We start from the raw sequence: 23125 nt of genomic DNA, 5'->3' as shown, positions 1-23125 counted from the left end.
TAAATTATTAAATTTGCAGTAATAAATACTTACGTGGTGTACCTACAAACTTATTTACTTAACACAGCTTTAGTTTTGCAAAACATTTTCATATTAGTGGGATTCTTTATTTGAAATAAAAACCTAAGTAAAAGTCAGGGGACGTCGACTATTAGCGATCGGATTGATTTCACAACTCAAGGCAAATACCGTCCAAAAATTTCATTGCAGATTGTTATAGCGCCTGCTTTATGATAGACAAGCGAGAACAATTATGATGCTGTGGTTAATATATTTTTATCGCTTAATTGAGATATACATTGAAATGAATTACTCGTTATGTCTAAAATTATGCATTTTCTAATCAACAACGCTATGACTGTGTCTATAATGGTAAATTTAGTTTTATAAAGTGTGGAACGTCCAAAAAAGATTCAGTTCAGTCAATCATTCCAGGTTAAAAACTCATCTTGCATGGGTGTCGTCTTAAGGCCACCTTTTTCACAACCTTTTGGTTCGCATGTGAACTCAAATCTTGAAGATTTGAACTCGTCACAATCGAGGCTGCCATCCTTGTTCGTGTCTGCATCAGCGAAATCTTTGGCCAACCCTGGTTCATTGGGGCCCATTTTCACTCTCGCATAGAATTCTTTTGGACTGATAAGACCATCTTTGTCGGTGTCGTATTCCGAGAAGTTGCATGGCATGCCAACTTCGATGCGTGGCTGTGATATGGACCTCCTACGGCACTGTATGACGACGCACACTCTGACATGGGTAGCTTCCTTCGTAATTGTTACTTGCACGTAAACGCATTTTACACGGCACGGCGGCTTATAAGCTACAAGAGTTGCACCAAAAACCAGCAAAGCAAACAACACCAACTTCATTGTTCTCGCTTGTTCTACACGAAACGAAAGAAACCCGTTAAAAGTTGCTTTCATTGATTAAGTCAAGAAACTGAATGGGAGATGAGCTGGTTACGAATAAAGATATTGTCATCATATTAAAGAGATGAGCATGTCGCAACTGCAGGTCGTGAATATATCGAGATTCACCCGATGCTTTATATATATATATATAAAGTGGGATACATGCAGTCTGATTGAACTGAGGCAGTCCTGTACGTCTTTAAAGCGCATTGCGTTGCTAAATAGTGTATAAGTAACATGACAGTATGAAAATTTACCTTTTGACTTTGATTTAGTACTTCGAGGGCTGTCCTGCAAAGACTGTGGTAATTCCACACCAAAACTCGTGTTATATACTCTCGAATACTATGATACCAAAATGATTTATTGCACGTCTGACTTCGATCTGACCAATGAGATTTATCAATTATATGAAAAAAGGAGTAGAATGTCAGACTAGTTAAAAAAGGAGTAGAATGTCAGATTAGTTTGGTCCTTGAAGCCAGTAAATATCCCGAAGAGTTCGAGTATTTTTTCCTCATCCAAACCTCCAGCCAATTTAAAACAACTGTTTTATTCCCTATTAATTAATATTGGTCGAATGTATTACATTATCCAAATGGTAAACATGCAAAATTCCTAAACTTTAATGTTTTTATTTCCCGTAAAAAATACGTGGGAAACCAAAGTAGGAATTTACAAGCAGACTATGCACTTAAGGCCTGTAGCGATTTATAAGCAAATGCGGAATTGTATATCGATTGTATTCAAATATCGTATGATTTGGCAATAATAAGCTTTTGGTAATTTTGAGCTGAAACTATTGTGTGTTTTGGCATTGCATGTGGACAATGCTAATTAATATGGAAAACATTTACTATAATATCTTACAGACGGATGTTAAAATACTTTTGAAGAATGACGTGAATAATGTTTACTATACCGTAATTACTCGAATAAACGCCTCCCTCGAATAAACGCCGCCCTCGAATTAACGCCGCAGATACAAGCAAAAATATCATTAAACGCCGCCCTCAAATAAACGCCGCAACCTTTTCGTCATTGCGGCGTTTATTCGAAGTATTTATTTATAACCACGGTTCAATTTTCATATATAATGATATAAATAGAAAAGACACATAACTTTTATACGTAGTTTTTTTGGGGACTGATTGTATTGGTTGAATTGGCGTTTAAATTACACAATAAATTCAGAGTTGTTACGAGTTTGCAATAAACGCCTCCCTTGAATAAACGCCGCCCTCGAATAAACGCCGCATCTTATTTGCTAAAAATTTAATAAACGCCGCGGCGTTTATTCGAATAATTACGGTATGCACATTGTTTACATTGGGAAAAGGCTAGATTTCGAAGTATATATACGAAGTATATATACGAATTTCTGACCGTTAGTTAAAATAACGAGTTGTGTAGACTGTTTATGGTTCAAATGCTCGTGTTACATCACGCCATATATCGTCAAAGCGTCGAGTCTGAAAGAACGCCGTGTAAAGGAAATTTCATTTGTATTAGCGCTAGCGAATTCTTTCACAAATGCATTCATCACTTGACGAATCCTAGGGAGCCAGAAATCAGCATAGCAAACCGCGTTATTGTTGTGTAACAAATTCAAGAGGACACAAGTTTGCTTTTAAGACTTTATTGACAAAAATAAATTCAAGTCCTTACAATTACTAACAATAATATTCTCAAATTGAGATACGTTGGCGTGCAGTGAATAACGCTAAGACAGGTATTTCTTGTTTAATGTAAAATTTAGTTGTAAAAAAAGTCTGATGAAAGAATCACTCCAGTTCCCAAGGTTCGTCTTCGTCGTTGCCGCCAGTGCTTCCACATCCATGTGGTTTGCATTCAAATTCAAATCCTGAATTTAAGAACTCATTGCAATCCAGGCTGCCGTCGTTATTTTTGTCCGCATCAGCAAAATCTTTAGCGAGGCCTGGTTCAGTGGGACCCATTTTCACGGTGGTATAGAATTCACTTGTGCTAATAAGACCATCTTTGTTGGCGTCGTAGTCGGCAAATTTGCACGGGAAACCAACTTCGAATTGTTGCTCTAAGGATCGTTTTCCGCAGCCAATCAGGTAGCACAGTCTGAAACGGATAATTTGTAGTCTCCAGGGGCAGCATATGCGACGGTACACGAATCTGTAACGACAGATCCTTCGGCAGGCATGGGAAATCGTGAAGGCGACGCCAAGTAAGAGAAAAGCGATGAAAGCAATCTTCATTTTTCTTAAAAAAACGTAACAAAAATGATACGAAAACGCTGCCTTCGTTCATAGGAAAGGGAGAATATTCATGGCGCTATAGGCAATAATCATTGTACTTCTTTTCTGCTATACAAAGCGTAACGAAATATACTTTTTAACTGTTCGAATAGTTCTTGAGTGAAAACAGAACAACAATAACAAAACTACGGTCAAAAAGTTGCTTTAGTTCATACGAATGGCGAGAATATTCAATAAAACCTTTAGTGCTATTTTCACGGTTAGTTTGTGCAGAGAAAGTCACAAGAATTGAAGACACGTGAAGATATTTCATGCTCTCTCAGGCTGTTTCATGCAACAAAATTATACATTACGATTTTAAAGCTAAATGATCTGTCATTGAAGACATAATAAAGTTAGTAAAATTAGTCCATTACATTCCATTTAAATATCTCTGCTGATAGTGATAAAGAAAAAATCACAGACAATTTACTTAACGTGTAATTTTTAAAGCATTTATAGCAACTTACGATGAACTGAGATAGCGAAATTCGTAGATGTTGTGACGACGATTACACCCAAGCTGTAGCGTTGTTCTTGAAATGACTTCAAACTTTGATATCAGGTCCCCTGGGCGTCCTGCTTTTATAATCAATTCGGCCTCATTAATTCGCCCATAAAATTTACATTCACGTGAGGGAAAGTTACGAAAACGTAAATTGATTTGCTAAAACGGACACTCAAAATAATGGCCATCGTTTAAAACGCTGAAACGCTGGACAAACCTGGATATTCAGTTCAAAATTAAAAACCAAATTTATATACCTTTCTAACATAAATTGAAACTTATATTTTAAAACCATTCACTTTCATGCATATATACGTGTATATAGTTTAATCATTAATCATTGCGAAAATTACAGTCGTAAATTTCTCATTAGTCGCGCGATTAAATAAAATTAATCCTGCATGTGTTTCAATTTCGGCGGAATGCACATAAAAAATACATGCTTCTAGTATTTTCAAGCAGTTGTGATAAATGCGTATGAGAAAAAAAAGGCCGTGTATCACGATCTCTGGCTGGACTATCTTTTTATCATTATATTTTTGTCTAGATAATTCCGTGTACCAAAATATAGTTGCGTGCAAAATGTGCAAGGGGACAATCCCGCGCATAGATTTCAAAAGGTACCGATTAATTCAAGTGCTCCCAAAGTGGGCTGTTTTCAACAAAAGGCGTCAGTTCTTTGTGCTCTTGAAACAACGCTGATGCGGAAATAACAGGACAATTGAGGCTGTGCCTCAGAGCCGACGCGTGCGTTGAATATTGCACACATATATACAAAGTGTTCGCATACCTAAACAAAACAATCCGTGCATGCTGTGCAGCACAACTTCAAATGAGCAGTGCATTGTGTTAGTAACTATAAACGAAATAATTTCCTATTTTTCATCAAGATTCGCTAAATAGGGACGCACCTTTTAAACTTAGCTATATTAATAGCCTTTCGGCATAATTCTTTTAAGATAACAGGCAATTTTTTAACTAAAACCCTTGCAGCCTTTTTGCGTTAGAAAATTAGCGCATATTTGCGTAGAGAGGCATTTTTGAAAAGATGGAAGTGCACCACATTGTACCAAAAAACTTATAACATTCATATTCCATCATGCACATGCGTCTTTATAAAGAAAAGCAGACAAGTGGAACACCCTCATCATTTTTAAATGACTCCACATATATAGTGCACCGTTTTTTTTAACCCGTGTGACGTTTATCGCAGCTCACAATATGCAACAAATGGTAGTCGTTAATGCATGGGAATTGTTCTCTAACAGTAACAGCGTCAGGGGAAATAGAATTTAATATTACATATCGATTTGATCAAATCAGAAAAATAATGGCGCAAATGATAGGTAAAATTAATATAATTGACAGTTTCAAAGCTAAAACAACCGCCTTCCTAGTTCTTGCCAGCTGGTTCCTGGTAACTCCGATATAGCACCTGTGACATTGACGTCAATCCTCGCATGTCTTCTTGCATGATCATGAAACACCATCGAAAGTTATACTGCTTATTGCATCCAGCTTCGTATATATGTGCCTTCTAGGTTTTTTCCATGTAAAGTACAATGTCAATTTTTTTCAATTGATGAACAAATACTGATTTAATGAACTATATATCTGCTTTAGTTAATAGCCCAGGCTACGCTGTTTACAAGAGTAATGAAGTAAATTTAATTATCGATTTGTTTACGTGGGGGAAACACGGCTTTTGAGCGTAAATATAGCTTCAGATTTCCTGGGACGACACTCCAAGTATTTTATATCGTACACGGCTCTCCCGTCAACTTGGGAATAACTAATGGAAGCTTCGTCTAACCGATGTGTTAGAACAACTGCCCAAGTAGACAAAGTAACTCGTCGATGTTTCGACCTGATGGCCAACGACAGAAGAGTTGGTGCGGTGAGTTAGTATGATATTAACTGCCCTGAAGAAGGTCCTTAGGTCGAAATTTCGAGAAGTTTTATTTATCTATTTTGGGCAGTTGTTATATACCACATTTAATGCGAAGTTGTTTGAACACGCGCTGCGTGCGTGGAATGTAACTGATGGAGAATCTGTCAGCCAATCAGTTAGCTTGAAATTTCAAGCGCATGAGTATGCACATTCATGCGCGGTTTGTGTTCATGGGGATCTTGTTATTAAGGTCGGCATCGTGAAGCTTGAAAACGAACCTCAGTTGGTCCATTGTCGATTTAATCAATTTAAAGATGTAGGTTGACATTTCTTTTCTTGCAAATCACGAGTACATTTTGTCCTTAGTGATCATCCTTGAAAATGTCGTCTTCAACGCTGAGGTCCCTAGTTTACACTGTGTAAAAGTAACAATAACACCTGCAGTGAATTTTTCCCCGGGATTACTAAAACCAGAATTCTCTGCAGGCGCCTCGGCTTGATACGTCATTATGCATAAGGTCTATGCGCCACAATACATGCACTTGGACAATATATTTTGAAATAACTCTTGCCAAATATAAGGCTCGTGCATACAGAATGTAGTCGAGGATGCTTCAGCTTGTTCATAGAGAGTAGGATTTTAAACCAGAAACGAGAAAGTTTAATATTGCGACTTGACTAAACCGCGTTGAAATTAGGAAATTAACATTTGAACAGTGGAATAACAACATCATCTGTATAAGAGGTCAAACCAAACATGATCAAATTAGTTTTCTTTCTGGGTACCCACGAAAAATTAGCACAGTTAATTTTATTACCGTGTTTCGCAATTATCTCACTGACATTTCTCATTGTCACACTCTCACAGCACTTGACAAGTCCTCAGGGATCCACAAATAGCGTAATTGCAAACCGCATGATTCTTATATAATAAATTGGCAAGAGACAGAAGTTTCTGCAGAAGTTTGCTTTAAGCATTTTATTGACACTGATGCATATACAATTACTGACATTTATGCTCTAAAAAATAGGTACATTGAAATGAATTACTTAATACGTTTAACATTATGTTGCCGTCAATATAAAGTTCTCGTTTAATGGTAAATTTAAGTTGTAAGAAATATTCTGCGAGGATTAAATCACTCGAGGCTCCAAGATTCATCTTCGGTTTCGTCGTTACCGCCAGTGCTTCCACATCCATGTGGTTTGCATTCAAATTCGAATCCTGAATTTAAGAACTCATCACAATCAAGGCTACCGTCGTTATTTTTGTCCGCCTTAGCAAAATCTTTAGCGAGGCCTGGTTCAGTTGGACCCATTTTCACGGTGGTATAGAATTCACTTGTGCTAATAAGACCATCTTTGTTGGCGTCGTAGTCGGCAAATTTGCACGGGAAACCAACTTCGAATTGTTGCTCTAAGGATCGTTTTCCGCAGCCAATCAGGAAGCACAGTCTGAAACGGATAATTTGTAGTCTCCAGGGACAGCATATGCGACGGAACACGAATCTGTAATGACAGATCCTTCAGCAGGCATCTGAAGTCATGAAGGTGACACCAAGTAAGAGAAAAGCGAGAAAGGCAATCTTCATTTTTCTTTATCTTTCTAAACGAAACGTAACAAAAACAAGGTGAAAACGTTAATATTAATAATAATATTTACAATTTATATAGCGCAAATTCCATTCGGAAATATGATCAAATGCGCAATACGTTAATTGCCTTCGTTCATAAGAAAGGGAGAATATTTAAAGCGAGGAAAACAATCTAAAATATAAATATTTCTTTATCGTTCTATAAATGCTTTCGTTCACAGAATGAAAGGAATACTAAAAGAAGCTCGATTAAGAATTTTCACGGCTTGTTTGTGCATGAAAAATAAACAAGAGTTCAAGACACGCCTGCACTTCGCAACTTCAAAACGAAGCTGCATGTGCTTTGGGAACGTCTTCTTTAAAGCAAAAAATGCTATTTCAATATCCCTGCAATAGTTTATGAAAAAAAAGCGCCGACAATTAACTTGACGTGCGATATTTCTGAAATTTTATCAACTTACGTTGAACTGAGATAACAAATTTCGTTGACGACGAGACGATTACACCAAGGTTGTAACGCTGTTCTTGCAATGACTTCGCAGTTTAAGTTCAGGTGCCCAATGAAGCCTCCTTTTATAATCAATTCCCGCCTCATTTTTATTCGTAATTTAACCTTAATTATTCAATTTACATCAGGGGATGTTAGGAATATTTTGTTTAAAACGGAAACACTTAGATATTGGAGGTCATCGAATTCTCGAGCGTTATATGCATGCCAATAAATCCGATCTATATTTAAAATATTAAAAAAGGAAATTTTCATATAACATTTTCCTTTTTTAAACATTGTAAATTATACATCTAGTTTCCATGTGAAGAGAATCATAGATTTCGTCTTAGCCTAACGGAGAAGAATCGCTGTACAAATTCAGGTGTTGCGCTTTATACCACAACAATCCACAAATGTCCCAGTTATAAAGTTGACTATTTGAAAGTTTTTGTAGAGAGTGATCCGATCATAATGAAAAATCTCGTCCTCGAGACCGCTCTATGATGCATTACAAACAAGTGTTTAACCAGAATCGTGAAATATACAAGAAATACAAATTTTGAGTACTTCATCATTGCAGATATGTCACTTCAGGCGTATAGATGTTAAAAAACAGGTCACTTAATTCAGGCGTAGATGTTAAAAAACAGGTTACCTAAAACTGTTGTATCATGTGCGTTGACTGGTCTATTTTTTATTGAAGTTACTATGTATGAGAACTAATTCTTGCTATACAGAATCATTTTGTTTAACATGTGTAGTGTGCGTAGAAACATGTTTCAAAAAGTCCTGACTCGATCCAGTGGCACTTCTGTTGTGGAATTGAGCCATTTTTCGACAAAAAGCGTCTGTTGTTTGTGTTCACAAAGAGGGTCTCATTTCAGTTTTCCGTGATAACATAGAGGGTGTGCGTAAACGCACAACTTGTAAGTTAATATAAACAACAAACACTACTTATATACTGCATGCATACCGTCTGCATACAGCGAAAAACTTTAAATGCTCCCAAATTTCTATTATTTAACAAATGGGTCAACAAATGCATACTAAAATACGTAGAAAACTAAGTTCTTTCGATTTATTTAAAGCTTTTTCAAAAATGAAATAAAAAATGATTTAGACTTTTTTATACGTACGTCTACGTGCGTACAAAAAACGCGTTTAAACGGAAAGCAGTCCTAATTCATATATGCAGATATAAGCGCAACATTTGTTTGCTAATTTAAGGCGAGCCTTTTTAACTCGGGAAACATTTTAGCCGAACTCCCGACCAAAATGACAAACGCTATTTTCAGTCACACAGCATTTCCATTATAATATTTAGGAAAGCTAGGACATTTTCTATGCCATATTATGATACATCTAAAAATAATTAGCTATAGCTGGTTCATTCAACCCATCCAGTTTGTAAGTTGCACACTGCAGTCTGCGCATTTCCAATGTACCGAATTTTACATAGCTAGAGCCATAACCCATAATTCCCCGCGCGCTCAGAGTTGAAAGTTTATGTTATTGTTTTGAAAAGCGTATTTGAAATATACGTTCCAATACAACCAGAGAGCTGCGTGGTAGCGTCTTTTAACAACTTTGCATCAAATGCGGTATAGAATCTGCCTAAAATAGACAAATGATGAAAATTAATGGTATTTAATTTGGTGCGTAGTATTTCATTATTTTCAGTAATAATTCAATGAATTCCAGAAATATTTTAGTTTTAGTATATCATAAGAACTCAGGTTTTCTTGCTTTTTTTCATAAATTTTTCGATTTTCGAATTTCCCCGAATCGCACGTGGATAAAACTTGCATCGTTAAGACAAAACAACGACGTGCTATTTTGTTTGTTTTGCTTAGAAATTCGAGAATATTTGTGATGTAAAAAATGTGCCAATCCACATGTCTGCATGCATGGACACAATTTCTGAAGGCCGCCACTCAAGTGGTCCTTCTCCATGAAGTGAGCCATTGATTTCACTTCCGTTTTTAACTCTTATTTTGACTTCCCCATGCGTACGTTCAAGTGAATTATTCATGCCATTTTTGGATTTTACATGTTTTTAGTCATTCGAAAGTTGCATGCATGCATGCATTCCGCACTCTTCTCTTTACTAGCATTAACTTTGTTGGGTTACCCTGCAGTCGAAATGGTTATATTTGTATCCAGTCATAAATGTATAGTATTTTCAAATCTATAGTTGTTAGTGAAAAGTTTGAGAAAAATCTAATCACTGGTTCACAATTGTGCATTTCTGTATCGCTATCAAAGCGAAAACTATTGAATAACTTTAAAAAGTTCAATTTGTTTTCTGAGTACGCATTCTGCAATCTTTTGACAGCTTATCATACACATCTGACAGCAGTAAAATGGCCATTTTGAAGCTTAAAGTATGCGTTAGGTTATTAATTCAGACCGTTCGTTTTTGGCATGTGCAAGCTTCAAATCTTCTGCGCAAGTCATATTTTGTTATGCATTTCTAAATCTTTTTCTCGCCAAATTTGAAGTCTAAGTATTAAAACTGGCGATGAAGTATATATATTTTCGCGGTGTCGGATGTACAGAGCTTATTTGAATTTTTATCTAGGTATATACTTTTTGATAAAGGCACATACACTATATACTAGATAGATTGCCATATTTATAGTTGTAATGCTAGGGCTGTGCTATTCGCTTTGCAGTGTACTGAGACAACAATCACTTGTACACTACTTTGATGTCAGCTCAAGCGATGAAGCGATCATATAATAAACAGACACATTTTTACCGTGTGTCACAGCAAGTCTTGAAAGCGTTTTCACTGCATGAATCAAATGCATGTATAATTAATTTGGATGTTCTGGTCAGTTTAAGATGTTTTTCTACTGCATGACTTTCCCCATATCCGAACACTCTCAGCTCTTTATAGTATCCGTCTCCTTTCAGCTCTTTATACTTTGAAGGACTTTGTTGTGTTTTGTGAAAAGCTAGTAAAACTGTTTCTTTATGTTTACTTCATGACGTACCGGGATACTTCCTGCATGTGCGTTGATTGTTTACCAGGAAATTTCATTGAACTCATAAGCACTTGAAAAAACCCAAGTATTAAACAATCGTGCAGTTAAACCTGGTATATTTATAGTGTATTAACTCAGTTTTGCTGGCGAATATTATATTGTGTGAAACTATAGACAATATATTTTGAGGAAATGTTCGTTTAAAAGAATTCTTTCGTGAACATACGAAACTTGCCTCATATACGTCTCGACAATTCAAAGTTTTTAAAAATCTCTTTCTCTCTGAAGATTTAAATATATATATATATATATATATATATATATATATATATATATATATATATATATATATATATATATATATAATAAAATAAAATAAAATCAATGAAATATTACAAAATTTTGAATATATTGTTCGCTACACTCTGTGTTTCACATTTCTTCTGAAACGATCATCAGGCGAATTCGCCATTCAGAAGAAACGTGAAACACAGAGTGTAGCGAACAATATATTCAAAATTTTGTAATATTTCATTGATTTTATTTTAATCGCTCTATTAAATTTTGATATCGAGCACTCTTTCTTCTTGGATACTTTACTTAATTGTATATATATATATATAATATATATATATATATATATATATATATATATATATATATATATATATATATATATATATATATATATAATATATATTAATATAATTATATATATATATATATATATATATATATATATATATATATATATATATATATGAAGACATTATAAGTAAAATTATGTGATGGCATCGTTTGAAAAGGTCAACTAATAGTCTTGTTAACGACTTAGATTAAAGTGTACAATTTTAGACATAAAAACTAAAGAGAATTTCTGATCTAATATCGATGCTTACATTGTCCTATAATACTAACTATATATCGCACCAATATACTTAAAATCGTTCATATAGTAAAACTAAAACTAAACTAAAGTAAAGTTTAAAACTAAAGTTTTCCTACAATCGAGCAGGCATACATAGAAGTTACAAGCTCGTTGACAATCCTACCTGCAGTTAAAACCACATTTTGGTATCTTAAATTTTTAATTATATTGGTAACTATCAGTTTGAGACTTTCCTTTGATCATGGAGCACCTTTGATCGCTGGGCGCGAATGATTTCAATAACTTACATATCATACACCTCATAATATACCCGCCCAACCATACTTACTGAACCGTGCCTAATTCATGCACGCAGAAGTAAGTTTTGACCCAGTATATATATATATATATATATATATAATTATATATATAGTTTTGGTAAGGTGGTCGGTTAAACGCCACGTTGGTCGGTAATAGCGCGCAAGAGTTGGTGAAGAGTATAATTTTGCTCAACTTGCTTAGTTGCGTGCGATAATTTGACAAGTCGTCTCACTCATCTGTTATTAAATCGTTCGTGAAAGTGACAGAACAGATTCGCAAAGTTTTGCATGTGATATCGACGAAAAATCCCGTGTTTCCCGGGAAAATTCCCGTGTTTCTATACAATTATAGAAACACGCTTCTCGACCAATCAGAACGCGCGTACTACAAATGTTATATTATAATTTATTTTAATTCATGCATAATACTAGAATCAAACCTTACACCACCAGAAGGCTATATGCTTTCCTTAGACGTGCCACGTGTTCGCCGGTAAAACTTGGGGGTTGGATCCCACCCCCTAGTTAAGATACGCCACGCCCCGCAACCTCTTCTAAATCAGTGTAGCAAACTATTCCCACTATCTACAATAAATGCACACGAACAAAAATATGCTTAAAGTGGTTTATTGACTAAAACTAATTGTAATTACTAACGATTATAAACTGTTAATTAAGGTAGAATAAAATGATTAACATTATGTTTCGGTGTGAATATTGCTTAGACTAAATTCTCATCTGTGGTACAAAATTTTATTCGTTATGAAGTTAGGACCGTGCGGATATAAATCATGTCCGAAGGGTAAATTAATCCAGTTCCAAAGGCAGATCTTGAACTTCGTCGTTCATGCGGCTCTCTGCACATGCTTTGGGTTTGCAATAAAATTCAAATCCTGATTCCAGGAACTCACTACAATCGAGACCGCCATCTTTGTTTGTGTCGGCGCGATCGAAATCTTTATCCAGTCGTTTTTCACCGGCGTCCATATTCAACTTCGCGTAGAATTCCTCTTTGCTGATGAGACCATCTTTGTTTGTGTCGTACTTGGCAAACTCGCATGGCAAACCAACTTCGACTTCTGGTCCTGATGTTGATCTTTTGCCACCACAATTATAGCGGACACACACTATAACGCGATAAGCAATAACTCTCCCGGGGCAACATACATAGCGGTACCTAATTTCTACACGGCAACGTATAATGCACGCTTCAGAAGCCATGAAAACCAAACCAAAAAATAAGAAAGCAGATAAGCCAAACTTCATTGTTCCTTCTTCTTTCTGAACAAAAAAAAAATCGGACCAAAGTTGAAGGCTCCAAATACATAAGAATCCAAATTACGAAATCCAAAAACGTAGTATATGATACTCATGATATATGAAACTACTATAATATATAAAACGTAGTATATGCATGTATATATAGGTTGTCTCCGAATATGTTCGTCTTCCAAATTTAAGGCCAACACTGTATCTATAAACTGACTTGTCTCGATACTCATGATATGTGAAACTACTATGATATATAAACATAGTATATGCGCGTATATATAGGTTGTCTTCGAATATGTTCGTCTTCTAAATTTAAGGCCAACACTGTATCTATAAACTGACTTGTCTCGATACTCATGATATATGAAACTACTATGATATATAAAACGTAGTATATGTATATATAGGTTATCTCCGAAATATGTTCGTCTTCCAAATTTAAGGCCAAAACTGTATCTATGAACTGACTTGTCTCGAATTGTGGAAAGCCTTGAATATATGAACTCATGCAGTAATTCGAAATTCTTATGTATGCCCTTTTTGCTTTCCATGTAAGTAGCTTGTAGATAACGTATATAAAAACAATTATATTAACTTAACAGACTATTCGTTTACAAATAAGTTTAACTTACCTTTAACTGAGATAAAAAAAATTTGCTGTGTCGATATCTTCCAATTCCAAACGTTGTCTTTAGAAGGACTCCAAGTTTTGATCTAAAGTGGTGTGCATGGTAGCCTTGCTTTTATAATCAACTCCCAGACTTGGCCCCACTTTTTTCGCAAGGAATTTTGGGACAGCAAAAAGAATTTTGCTAAGACGGAAACTTTAACGGAGTGGCCATAATTGTATATTCTTGGACGGTGTGGTTATTTAACAATATAAAAGCTATATTTAATATTAAAACTATTTCTATGACGCAGAGAATTTGAAGGGGGCACAAAGTCGAAAAAGGATAGAAGAAATTTTAATTAATAATCCCTCCTGTAGTTTATTTTCCTTGAAACAATGATCCATATATACATGCAGACAACGCCGGCATTTTCAACAAGCGTCGTCGGTCTCCGAAAGTCGCTTTTTAGCTACTATTAAGTCTAAAAATTAAACTAAAAGTCATTTATCGCTTCCCTTCATTAGCTTCATATCCAAAAGATACCTTGTCACGACGAGCTCTGTTCTCTGTGTTCTAGATCTCGTACAAAAACAACTCAGACACAGGGTTGGAATAATTTTGGCAATGTGCGTAATTGTCTAACGCACATGCCGATTTATTAGGGAGCTTTAGCAGTGACTACGAGTACGACTACGAGTACGACTACGAGTACGAGATTCGTCATTCTCGCGCGTTGTTTGCTTACGGCATCAGTCAAAACTGGTATTCGCCGAGTTTTTTAGTATACGAGTTTTTTGATAAATTTCGTACTCAAACGCCCAACGACTACGAGTTTTGGCTGATGGCGTAAGCAAACAACGCGCGAGAATGACGAATCTCGTACTCGTAGTCGTACTCGTAGTCACTGCTAAAGCTCTCTATTAATTTTTACTTAACAACAAATTAATTATTAATCAACAAACAATAAATTCAATTACTAAGCAATTCGCACAGAAAAGGTGCATGGGGCTAATTTAAACGCCCTACCGAATATACTAATATACCTTTACATTAGGCTCGCGTGAGAAAACGGGGGGGGAGGAGGGCGGGTTTCAAATTCGATCTGTAATGACCTTGTCGAAGCGAGGAGCAGAATGAATTGGCAGCACATTCTGCTCTTTATCTATATTGACCCTCATCTCCGCTCTCCCACGCGTTACCTATATGCATGTCATCAGAATTCTAGGGAAATTACCCGCGTGTCAAACTAAAGTATTTAATCTACTTTAAGTCTCAAGTGCAGGAAGCAATAAATTCTTTATTGGTATGCCAATAGTTCCTTCAGCCCCGAATCTTATTTAAATATCCTGTACTTTTCCAAATCTGAAAATGCAGAAATTTAACAAACGGAATTTTCCAGTTTCGTACCATTTTAAAATTCGGAGTTAGGATTTATATATTGGCAATTTTATATATCTGAACAGCCCTGAAGTTCACTTTTATTTGTAGAATATTGGCTGCGATCGATTTGGACAAAACGTGTGTATTTGCATGCGATTAGGATAAACACCGCTTTACTAATATTTTGGCATCAGACGTCGCCAGATCAGACGTGACGCTTTGCCCAAACTTTAGTCACGATAGCCTAGCTCTCTGTTTGATTTGTATGGCCCATTTATATAGGATGAAGTAGTATAAAAGTAGGATTTTTCCCCTGTCTGAGGAGTATATCAACTTGAGATCAATATGTCTTCTATTTGGTTTACCAGCTTCATATATGATACCTCGTGTTGTTACACACGCAAAGATATATAGACGTGAGTAGCTTTTTAGAAATGATGTCTAGGCCCCTATATATACATTGCAATTCACTCGTCTGCCATGCATCATTCGCATATATTCCCATGGCAAGATTGTGGCGCATATATATGAAATCGAAGCTCCATACATCGTTTATGTATTGACAAAAATAGATTTAAAATCGCACAACGGAAGCTAAATGAAACATTCGCATGTGATGGTTCTAGGGGGAATTAAGTTACGTAACAAGGCCAAGTAATGTGAAATGTAGGCGATCAAAACGACGAGTTTACAATTAAACTAGCTACCGCCAGCGAAAAACGTCAAAAGTCTAAATGAAAATTATTTCAACTTTTATATATGTGGTTAAGTATATAAGTTTAACTCTTCCGTTCTTATAAGATTTTAAAGCGTATACGTTATATATAGACTTCCTCATGTTTTTATATATACTGACTTCCTCATGTTAAACTATTGTATGCGAAGCATGTGTTATACTCGTGTGTAGATCGATATTAAATAAATTCGCAATTCTTGCAATGCATTAAATTGTTTGCTCCTTCATTTGTTTGGGTATTTTGAAGGTTCCTTAAAGAACCTGATTACGCGTTCGTCTACGAGTCGACCCATACAGTTTCATCAATTACGATTAATGAATGAATGACACCAAATGAATGGATGGAACTATTCGGGTGGGTGCGTGAGTGCGCGCATAATATCAGGTTCTTCCAGGAAACTGACAGCGCAAATTTGACTTTTTCAGACGCAGCATCTTCGTATTGCAAATTTAGCTTTCAAGTTCTCATCCCCAAACCTATATCGAATGACACAAGAACAAACCCGGAAAATTCAGAATGATTGGTAAATTCAATTTCCCCCCTTGGTTGCTAAATGTTCAACCACCTAACTAAGATCATCAAAAGTGCACTCTTGCACCTTTTATGCGGATGTTGAAGTTTACCCCGTGGTGAAGCTTATAACTTGTTGTTCTGTTTCAGAACAATGTACCTTCAGCACTTAATGAAGTCTTGAACGTACTAATTGTCTGCAGACATCGTTTATACACAAGCCGATATGAAACTCTATCGTTAGAATAAAAATTACTTATTGGTTTCCGTGTTTGGTAGCCTGATCCAATTGGACACGAGTTATTGCGAGAGTTAGAAAAATGCGCGATTTTTCGAGCTTTTCCTATACTCAAGCAACGTTTCCAGGTGTTCAGATATAATATAATATAATATAATATGTATGCAAATATAATGTCATAATCATTTGTATTTGATGTTTTGTTGTCTGGCTATACTGAGTATGTGAACAATAAGTCTAGTAAGGGAACGCAGTATTGCTTTTAACAATGCTTGCCTGATACAGTGCTGTAAAACAGACCTTTATTCACACGATTGCTCATTAAATGAAGCACGAGGGATTTAATATCACTATAGGGATTGTGTCCTTAAAGGGATATGGCAATAAAAATTATTCCTGTTTTATTGAAAAGAAAGTTTACACTTCTTATGCATATCCAAAATGGCGGATGGAAGATTATTCCATTCGAAAATATCTTCTTCTCAACAAAACATAAATAATTTTTATTGCCATATCCCTCTAAGGACACAATCTCTAGTTATTCCTAAATCCCTCGTGGTATATAAATTTATACTTGCACAGGATGTAATTCCTGTTACATTGGTGAAACCACCCGTCATCTCGCCACAAAGATCAAAGAATACACCTCCATGCACTGACAAAAACTGACACGTCTACAAACACCTACAAAACCCTAACTGCAAATCTAATCACATCCGCTCTGCTTCACTATCCTAGACACTGCTAACACTTCCTTCTATCTCAAACGTAAGGGCCGGGGCTCTGTATATACGCAAACATAAACCAGATCTTACCAAACAGATTCAGGATTTTAATACTATTTTTCAGTTATAATTTTTGTCTGTCGTCTTGTTCTACTTATTATATGCATATCTTGTATCCTACTATTTTGTCAATCATTGTTGTTTAAATAACCGATTCATTCGCACTGAAGATGGTTTAGATATGCAAATAATACATATCAAAATAGCCATAATTTGAAGATTTCAGGTCTTTCAAATTTCAGAAGCAACTATCTCCTTAGGAGATGAGACTTAGAATTTGTGTTTTGTATTTAAACAATATAATGTAACGAAAAAAGCAAGATTGTGGCGCATATATATTGGCATAAAATTACGTCCATCTGCTGTTTAGGCTTTTAATAGCATGCTATTATGAAATCAAAGTTCCATACATTGTCTACGTATTGAGAAAAAAATTTTGAATCGCGCGACGCGGGGATTAAATCAAACATGCGCGGATGTGATGGTTCTACGGGCAAGTTGTATAGACACAAGATTACATAACAAGACCAAGTAATATGAAATGTGGGCGATAAAAACGACGAGTTTTAAATGATTATATGTCATAAATGTGTGGTATTTTCAAATTTATAACTTACTATTGAGAAAATCCTATATCACTGGCTCACAATTGTGCAAAATTTATAATTGGGAAAAATATAATCACTGGTCCACAATTGTGCATTTCTACTGATAAATATATATCGCTATCAAAGTAAAAACTATTGAATAATTCATTTAATTATTGAATAATTAAAATAATTCAATTTTTCTTCTAAATACGCACTCTGCAATCTTTTGACAGCTCATCATACACATCTGACAGCTGTGAAATGGCCATTTTGAGGCTTAAAGTATGCGTAAGGTTGTTAGTTCTGACGTTTTGTATTTACCGTTTGCAAGCTTCAAATTTTTGTGCAAGTCGTATTTTGTTAAGCATTCGTAGTGTCGGATATAGAGAGCTTATTGGAATTTCCATCTAGGTATATACTTTTTGATATAGGCACACGCACTATATAGATAGATTGCTATATTTGTAGTTGTAGTGTTAGAGCTGTGCTATATTCGCTGTGCATGCAGTGCCTAAGAGGTTTTCGTCAGGCCTGTTGTATGTGGAACAACCTAAATTCAATTTTCCGACAGTTCTTTCGAAATAACGGATACAGCGTATGGTACCAACAACAACTTGTACATTACGATGTAAATCCTAGCGGTTTAGCGATTAATATAAACAAAAACATATATTATTAATCACATAGCATGCGGCAAGCGATGCGGATTTTTACCGTGTGTCACAGCAAGTATTGCACGCGTTTTCACTGAGTCAAATGCATGTTTTTAAAATTGATTTTGACGTTCCAGTCTGTTTAAGATGTTTTTTCTACTGACCGCAATTATATCCGAGCACTCTCGGCTCTTCATAATATCCGTCTCCTTTCATCTCTTTATACCATCAAGGTCTTTGTTGTGTTTTATTGAAAAGCGTGTACTGAAACTGTTTCTTTTATGTTTACGTTGAATGTTTTACCAGGAAATTTGATCAAACGCTTGTCACAAACACTTAAAAAACCCAAGTATTGAACAATCATGTAGTTAAACTTGGTATCTATATTAATACAGTTTTACAGGTAAACAATATTGTTTGAATATATTATAGATGATAAATTTGGGGAAATGTGAATATGTGGTTCTTTCGTTTAAAACAGTTCTTTCGTCTTTTAAGAAACTTGCCTCGTATTATTTCGTTTCGACTATATTCAAAGTTTTCAAAAATCTTCGACCTTTCCCTCCGAAGATTTGAATATATATGAAGCCCTTGGTAAAATTATGTGTTGCCATGTAAGCCAACTAATAGTCTTGTTAAATTAAACTTTACAATTTTAAATATAAAAACTAAAGTGGATAGTTTTAACAGTTCTGTTTTAGCAAACATGACCGATATCCATATAATTGTTTAGGCAGTCTATTACCTGCTTTTAATTTGTATATTATACAACGCATTAGTGGGACGGTTAATAAGCGTATTACTGCATACGTATTAATTTTATAATTTTATGAACGGAATGAGGCCAATAGCTGTACCTTTTTACAATTCTACCTTCCCCCCACCCGCAGAAAAGAAATATACGAGTTTCCCTTTAAATAGCCCTTTCAAACGCTGAGGAAACATACCTTTCGTATTAAACAAGAAAAAAGCTATTTTTTATTCATTTTTTTTTGTTAGAACGTTGCTTATTATAACAAGATCATATATGTGAGCATGCATTCACATGGAAAGATACAAGTTTTTTTCATTCAATGTTTTATACGATTCTATAGTCCTAAAGTCCATATAAAGTCCATTCTACTTAGATGTGCTGGATTTCAATTACTCGTCATCCAAAAATTCATCTTCACTTTTATCATTGCATTTTTTGGGTTTGCATTGAAATTCTAAATTTGATGATGTGAACTCGTTGCAGTCGATTCCACCATCTTTGTTCTTGTCCACTGCTTCGAAAAGTTTCTTCCCATCTTCGTGTAGTTCTGTGACTGTCTTGAACTCTTGAAGGCTAATCGATTTGTCGTTGTTGCCGTCGTACTTTTTGAAATCGCAGGGGAAACCAACTTCGACCTCGTTTTGCCGGCCAACGGACCGCTTGCGGCCGCAGTAATGCCAGGCTAAGTAACAGGTTCGTACTTGCAGCTCATGAAGAGTGAGAAGGCAGCATTGTGGGTAGAAATACACCTTCCTTAGGACACACGTTTTTCTATAGCAAAAGCGGCCTGACGCAATTCCTGCTATAGCCAGCATAAACAAAGTGAAGATTGCAAGTTTCATCGTTATTCTTTCGGCTAAGAAAAGATTGGAGGCGACAACGATTTGAATTGTATACCAGGATTAATTAAATCAAAATATAGTTGTACGCGATAGAACTTGATTTTGTTTAAGTCGAATAATGCATGTTGGTAGCCCAAAGGTTACTGTCCGCCTTAAAATGAGTGATAAATTAGATTTCTTGTTTAAATTAGAGTTTAACTTGTCTTGGCTAAGGATTCGTATGTGTGTATAAAACTTTGCCACAAATGAAGCAATTTCCGTCGACGTTATAACATTTACTCAAGTGTAAAATTAAGAAATGTTATGAAATTCCTACACATAGTGAAATTAAATGAATCTCCTTCGTACAAAGCAGTTTTTTTGCAGTATTATAATAACATATATGTTGAAAAGCTAACACTTTACTGGTCTTAAAGTAATGCTAATATGAAATTTCTCTTTGATGGAAGATTCAATAACATATATAGCCTTAAACTCTAGATGGAACGAAATCTAAAATCTCGGAAAATCGAAAGTTATCCATCAACTAAGCTGCAAATTGAAATTCTGTGACAGACTAATATTCTTTTCTATAACTAAACTGATATTTTACAATGGATACCACAAAACGTGAAAACCCTTTACTGAATTTTCAATTTTTTAACAACTTACTTTAAACTGAAATGGCAATAATTTGTGAAGATTTCACCCAAGTTGTAAAGTTGTTCTTTGAAATCCAAAAACGTAGTATATGATACTCATGGTATATGAAACTACTATGATATATAAAACGTAGTATATGTATATATAGGTTGTCTCCGAATATGTTTGTCTTCCAAATTTAAGGCCAACACTGAATCTATAAACTCACTTGTCTCGATACTCATGATATATGAAACTACTATGATATATAAAATGTAGTATATGCATGTATATATACGTTGTTTCCGAATATGTTCGTCTTCCAAATTTAAGGCCAACACTGTATCTATAAACTCACTTGTCTCGATACTCATGATATATGAAACTGCTATGACTATGATATATAAAACGTAGTATATGCATGTATATATACGTTGTTTCCGAATATGTTCGTCTTCCAAATTTAAGGCCAACACTGTATCTATAAACTCACTTGTCTCGAAATGTGGAAAGCCTTGAATATATGAACTCATGCCAGTAATGGGAAATTCCCATATATATATGCATGCCCTTTTTGCTTTCCATGTAAGTAGCTAGTAGATAACGTATATAAAAATAATTATATTAACTTAACAGACTATTCGTTTACAAATAAGTTTAACTTACCTTTAACTGAAATAATAAAATTTGCTGTGTCGATATCTTCCAATTCCAAACGTTGTCTTTAGGACTCAAAGGTTTGATCTAAAGTGGTCTGCACGGTAGCCTTGCTTTTATAATCAACTCCCAGACTTGGCCCCATTTTTTCGAAAGGAATTTTGGGACAGCATAAGGAATTTTGCTAAGACGGAAACTTTAACGGAGTGGCCATAATTGTATTCTCCTGGACGGATGTGGTTATTTAACAATATAAAAGCTATATTTAACATTAAAACTATTTCATTGACGCAGAGAATTTGAAAGGAGCACGAAGCCGAAAAAGGATAGAAGAAAGTTTTAATTAATAATCCCTCCTGTAGTTTATTTTCCTTGTAACAATGATTCATATACAAAGTCGGCATTTTGAACAAGCGCTTTCATTAAGTCTAGAAATTAAACTAAAAGTCATTTAGCCCCGAATCTTATTTAAATATCCTGTACTTCTCTAAATCTGAAAATGCAGAAATTTAACAAACGGAATTTTCCAGTTTCGTACCATTCGGAGTTAGGATTTATATATTGGCAATTTTATATATCTGAACAGCCCTGAAGTTCACTTTTATTTGTATCTGAAGTTCACTTTTATTTGTAGAATATTGGCTGCGATCGATTTGCACAAAACGTATGTATTTGCATGCGATTAGGATAAACACCGCTTTACTAATATTTTTACATCAGACGTCGCTAGATCAGACATCGCGCTTTACGTAAACTTTAGTCGCGATAGTCTAGTTCTCTGTTTGATTTTATGGCCCATTTATATAAAATTAAGAAGTATATAAGTAGGATTTTTTCCCTATCTGAAGAGTATTTCAGCTTGAAATCAACATGTATTCTATTTGGTTTACCAGCTTCAAATATGATACCTCATGTATAGCTTTGTAAAAATGATTTGCATCATTTGCATGTATTCCCATACTTGCACGTATATCAAAACTAAACGCACATATATGACATTAAACCGACTAACGTAAAAATTATGGAAGAATAAACGCGTTTGCAGACGTCATATTTCAACTTTCGCATTCGACGAAACGAGCAGGATTGTGGTGCATATATTGAAATCGAAGCTCCATACATCGTTTATGTATTGACAAAAATAAATTTAAAATCGCGCAACGGGGGTTCAATCGAACATGCGCATGTGATGCTTCTAGGGGCAAGTTACGTAAGTCACACAATACAAGATCAAGTAATATGAAATGTGCGCGATCAAAACGACGAGTTTACAACTAGCTACCACCAGCCAGCAAAAAACGTCAAAAGTCTAAATGAAAATTATTTTAACTTCTATATATGTTGTTAGGTATATTAGTTTAACTCTTCCGTTCTTAAGATTTTAAGCGTACGTTACATCTTATTATATATAGACAACTGACTTCCTCATGTTAAACTATTGTATGCAAAGCTGTGTTATACTCGTGTATAGATCGACATTAAATTAATTCGCAATTGTTGTAATGCATTAATTTGTTTGCTCCTTCATTTGTTTGGGTATTTGGAAGCATAGCTGCGTCTTTACAAGTCAAATTTGCGCTGCCAGTTTTCTGGAAGAACCTGATTATGCGCGCACGCACGCATCCACCCAAA

General features: G+C 35.2%; 1 protein-coding gene and 1 long non-coding RNA gene across 2 annotated transcripts in view; one reads left to right on the top strand and one right to left on the bottom strand.

The window, feature by feature from the left end:
- LOC114525223 (alcohol dehydrogenase class-3-like) overlaps nt 1–23125 on the top strand; it is a 99503-nt gene that overhangs the window by 57571 nt on the left and 18807 nt on the right.
- LOC114525229 lies at nt 19575–21610 on the bottom strand. The gene is made up of 2 exons (XR_003687172.1): nt 21503–21610; nt 19575–20229 (listed from the first exon to the last, which is right to left on the bottom strand). It is a non-coding gene; the product is annotated as an uncharacterized LOC114525229 (long non-coding RNA).

Source organism: Dendronephthya gigantea, unplaced genomic scaffold, assembly GCF_004324835.1.
Source record: "Dendronephthya gigantea isolate DGI-Jeju-01 unplaced genomic scaffold, DenGig_1.0 000033F, whole genome shotgun sequence".
Classification (NCBI taxonomy): domain Eukaryota; kingdom Metazoa; phylum Cnidaria; class Anthozoa; order Malacalcyonacea; family Nephtheidae; genus Dendronephthya; species Dendronephthya gigantea.
Note: the sequence above shows the minus strand (reverse complement) of the source record. Positions and strands in the feature narration are given on the sequence as shown.